Raw genomic sequence first — 5,577 nt, forward strand, 5'->3', positions numbered from 1 at the left:
AGTAATTTTAATTGAACACATTATCGCTCCATCATATAACGATCAAGTTTTGGGCCAAAAGACGCCGAAAAATTCGATTGATGTCAAATAAATAAAATGAATTATATTGAAACTAGCATGGGTGCCCGGCGTTGCTCGGGTGTTTGGAGGTGTACGCGGAGCAAAAAAAACGGTCATTTTTAAAATTTGACCCCTATAATGACCCCCTGACATTTGTTCTTTTGGGTTCATATCAAGTTATTAAGTTAGATCCCTGTCCAAGAAACCTATATCTAAAATTTCAAGTCTTTAGAACCAAAGTTGTCGGAGGAGTTTGGTAGAGTTCTCAAAGGTAAAATCGTTTAACTATGACCCCTTAACAGCGAAATTTCTGGCCGAAAACCGATCACATGGATAATGGATATTCCCAAATCTCAGTACCCTGTCTATCAAATTTCGAGTCTGTAGACTAAAAATTGACAGAGTTATTGCGTAGGGAAATGTACACAGACACACTGACACATTCACTTATATATATATATATATATATATATATATATATATATATATATATATAGAGAGAGAGAGAGAGAGAGAGAGAGAGAGAGAGAGAGAGAGAGACTTAGAATTTACCGTCTCACCGTCCGACAAAAACAGAATAGAAGACGGTTATTTTTAAGACTTGAATATTACAATTTTCATATCAAGTACCAACACGCATTGTTTTTTTTTTCTAAACAATAAGTTATATTGAATTAAAATTGGTATCGGTTCAATTATTTTTTTATATACAGTAGAACATGGGATACGGTAGCCTAAGGATACATTCTTTTTTCAGATTGCAATGTGGAATACGATGTTTTTGTGGACTCTGGTTACGGTATTTGCCTCGCCTTACATTGTAATTTATAACGCTATATGATTATACACGTGTGTATTATATAATGTACTGTATTTTGTTACTATTTTTGATGCCGTATCCCAGGGTTCTTCTATAAAGACAACTTCAAATATACTTACGTAAAGATATACTAACTATTTACTAAAATTCCTAGCAACTCTTTAACGTAATAAAACATAACTATTTTAAACATTAACACGATTGACCAATGACCAAACAACAGAGTTGGGTGTCCGCCATTTTGTCCTGTCACTCGCGATTGGAGGCGACTTCCCTATTCCTCTTAATTACTGGGCAGGAAATTTGCAATTTTCTTTTCCCAATTTTGACTGTAACGATCGGCCGAAACCTGTCCCGACCGGAATAGGAATTCATCTAACGAACAAAACGAACAAAAGTGTACTTATTTTTGGCATTGAATCGAAGAGACTAAATTGAGTTCATTCTTTTGCAGATAACGAACAAAGAACCAGCACGGTTACCATATTTACACGATGGAACGAGAAGCAATGATAATAAATGGACATTTTCCTTTCAGACCTAAAAATATGTCGTGCGTATACATCTGAATAAATACACGAAGAAAAATACACACATATTATCCACCTATCCTCTTATGCCTCTCTCTCTCTCTCTCTTTATATATATGTGTGTATATATATATATATATATATATATATATATATATATATATATATATATATTTAAAAATATATATATATATATATAAATGTATACGTAGTTTTTTGTTGTTGATTTTTGTAAACGATATTGAGGTTAGCGTCTTCACCTTGAAGATCGAATATTTTTCCTAGAAATTGCCCATTTCTTATTTTGGACGTAAACAAATAATATTTTTATTTACTTATTCATTTATTCATTTATTTATTTATTTATTCTTAAAACAGTAATCTACATACATGCATGTTTCGGGGCCTTACCCCTCTTCAGCGTAGTTTGACTGTTATTAGGACTCAAAACCTGGACCTTCTGTATTTCAGTCCAATAACAGTCAAGCTACGCTGAGGAGGGGTAAGGCCCTTAAATATGCATGTACGTAGATTACTGTTTTAAAAATGAATAAAGAAAAAAAAAATGATTTGTTTATGTCCAAAATAAAAAATGGACAATTTCTTAAAAAAAAAAAACAACGGTCTTCAAGGTGAAGGCGCTAACCTCAATATCGTTCAAAAAAATCAACAACAAAAAAAACTACCTAAATATATAAACGAAAAAAATTAACAGTAAATTGTCTATGGCATCATAGCGTAATAGATAAGACGCTGGACTGAATTCATAAAGTCCAGGGTTCGAGTACTAATCACAGATAAGCTACATAGATTATTGTTTCAATATATATATATACATATACATATATATATATATATAATTTAAAGGAGATTAGAATAATAGTCTAAAGAGCTAAGTGTATTTTAATGTAATAGTGAAATTACTAGTTTAATTAAAATACAGGAAATGCTCGTTGTAATTTAGATATATAATAAGCTCGATAGTTAAATGTCCTAGAGCTAATTCAATATTAAGTAATGTGATTTATAATTTAAAAATTTAAAAAAAAAATTTTTAATTTAAAAATCAAATTTTAATTAAATTAAAAATCAGTTTTATAAGAAGGAACAACAACAAAGTCAATTATCTGTACGATCGTTTCGGAAATCCGTGCTTTTTATTTGTGGTATACATGAAGTCACGTAGAACAATTATACATAGTTTATTTGGTAAGCACGGTCTCCTCATCAGCAAATTTAGGAGGATTTCTATTGAATTGAAAAGACACCAAAAATAAACCTAGCATTAAAAGTAAGGCAGATGAATCTGAAAAATTGAAGTAAAAGGTTTGGATTTAAAATTTATAAGAAAATTAGTATAGGTTAGAGATAGAAATGAGTAGAAAAAAAAAATTTTTTGAATTTACATAATAAATTTGATTTAAAATATATAGATATAGTTACCTTTTAGTTTTTCTTTTTTTGAAATCAGGACCTGTATTTAAAGTAGTCATTTAGATGTTTGCTATAGCTTTTTATTTTATTGAAGGATGAATTTTAAAAGGGCTTACCAAATAAACTATGTATAATTGTTCTACGTGACTTCATGTATACCACAAATAAAAAGCACGGATTTCCGAAACGATCGTACAGATAATTGTCTTTGTTGTTCCTTCTTATGAAACTGATTTTTAATTTAATTAAAATTTGATTTTTAAATTTTAAAATTTTTTTTTAAATTTTTAAATTATAAATCACATTACTTAATATATATATATATATATATATATATATATATATATATATATATATATATATATATACACAAAGCTCAACGTCTGTGTGTGTGTTTCTGGTCACGAATAGGCTCCTATATGGTTGACTAAACAGATTATATTAAATGATAGAAGATGTGTAGTGAAGCCAAGACTACTATTTCTCCATCTCTTGTCTGTTTGTCTCTACTCTTCCCTTTCCCCTTTCCTTCCTAACTTCGCCTTTTCCTTAAAATGTGACCAGAGGTTGTAAGCAATCAGGACGGAGAACAGTTCTGGTGGGGAAGACAAAAGAGAGTTACAAAAGTGTTGGAAGCAAAAAGACGGAGACACGAGTGGTTCCAGAGTCAGGGGACATAAATGAAAATCACGAAGTTTCTATAACCCGATACCACTTGTACGCTGAAATGAATATAAAACCGTTTCGTTTGGAAGTTCTTTTGTTTCTTTATTATTATTCCCAGGTCGGTTTCTACTCCCGTCTTATTAATTTCGACGACTCCCCAAAAGGGGGACCCCCCGAAATGGTGACCTACTCAACAAGAATTACATTATGATAACCGCCATAGATGTATCGAGGATCAGGAATGGGTATGTTTGATCTGGCAGAACGGTGGTTCATTAAAATTGTAGGGGCTGCGTTCGCGCCTGGCCATCGAAGTATAGAAATAAAAAAGAAAAGAAAACGTTTACAAGTGTTTTTGATATTGACGTATATAATAATACGTCAGTATGCATGATTCAACTTAAATAGGGATGATATAATAAAATTGTGGGGTCTGCGTTCGCGCCTGTACTCCATGGAAATATGTCAAAAACTTTAACAAAGATTGTTTATATCTATTTGCGTAAATAAACTTTGATAATTATGTTTCAGTTTGAAAAACTATAGTATAATAAAATTATTTGGTGTTCGTTCGCGCCTGAACTCCATAGAATGTTAATATGTCACAAAGTTTAACAAGGTGTTTTACAAAAGGGAGAGGGTCAACAATAACACCTTAACTTTAATCTTAATTCACGTTAGCTTTTATTTATTCTTTTTGAGTTGAATCATATTGTATCGAATAAATTCACCTCCTAAATTCACGTTCTTATTAAAGTGAAAGCCAAAAAAAGTCGGACTTTAGACAATTCTCGACACAAATTTTACATAACTCTGTTTTTCCTTCTCCACTTGCACGTGGCACTCTTACGAAAAGAGAAAAATAGATAAATGATAAAAAATAAGAACGTTACTTGTGATCGTGTCAAAAGAAGGAAAAAATCCTGCTCACGCGATTACGTGTCTTTTTAAAAACATTTACATAACCTTTTTATTTTTATTTATATATCTATTTAAGTTTTTTTTGTCAGTGTACTAGAAGTAATTCAGTTGATTACAACCCTTTCTGCTTGTTCTTTACATTACAATAGTACAACCCTGAACCCGACGGCGCAATACTATACCGTTCAATAGTGTAAAACTAAAACGAAGTTGTTCTGCTTGAAAATGGCGCAATATTCTTCTTATTCATATTTATATCAATTTTTTTTTGCTTTAAAAAGCTTAAGTAATTACGTGTTTACCTTTTTAATATCTTTTTTTGCTGTTTCGGATTATATTACTACAGTAAGTAAAGATTCGTAATTTTTCAAAACTGTTTGTGTTTCTTTGTTTTTCGATAGTTCGTCGATATTATTTAGTAATAGTGTTTAGCAGAAAAGATAACAAACGACTACCCGAAAAAATAAATATACAAGAAATAAATGTTACCATAGTCAATAAAGGTTCAGTCCATATTGTTTTTGTTTTGAAAAAGTTTTTAATGCTCTTTACTTGAAATAATTTCAGCGAACAAAAATTAAACCGAAATTTGAGGCGATAACTACTTAAATGAATTTTTATATAAACTACACATACCATAAGCGAATATTCCTAAGGCACAGTATAATTGAAAACATTAAAACAGTACACACATTCTCAAACCAATAAAAGAAAACACACACGCACACACACACGCGCGCACACACACACCTTACACTAAAGAAAAAGGAAAAGACACTAGCAGAAAGAGAGAGTGACTACAGCCGAGATCAGCGGTCTCAACAAGCCCAATAAAAGAGTAGTAAAAACTGAACATGCCAATGAATAATAGAAACTTACACGCCTCAATCCCTTAGAAACACTTCAAATGAACTACGAAAATGCAATTTTTACATCTCCAACACATTTGAAAATAATTTCTGACGAGGACGCTTCACGGAACGTCTTAAACGCGTAAAAACGATTTCAATGATTTAAAAACATTATTACAATGATCCAAAAAGAATTCTCAATGAAAAACAATACACGGAATAATCAAATAATGTTAAAAAAATACACATTGTTGGTGACTACCCCCTTATTTTAATATATATATATATATATATA

Source organism: Euprymna scolopes, chromosome 11 (genome assembly GCF_053919585.1).
Source record: "Euprymna scolopes isolate OS-2025 chromosome 11, ASM5391958v1, whole genome shotgun sequence".
Classification (NCBI taxonomy): domain Eukaryota; kingdom Metazoa; phylum Mollusca; class Cephalopoda; order Sepiida; family Sepiolidae; genus Euprymna; species Euprymna scolopes.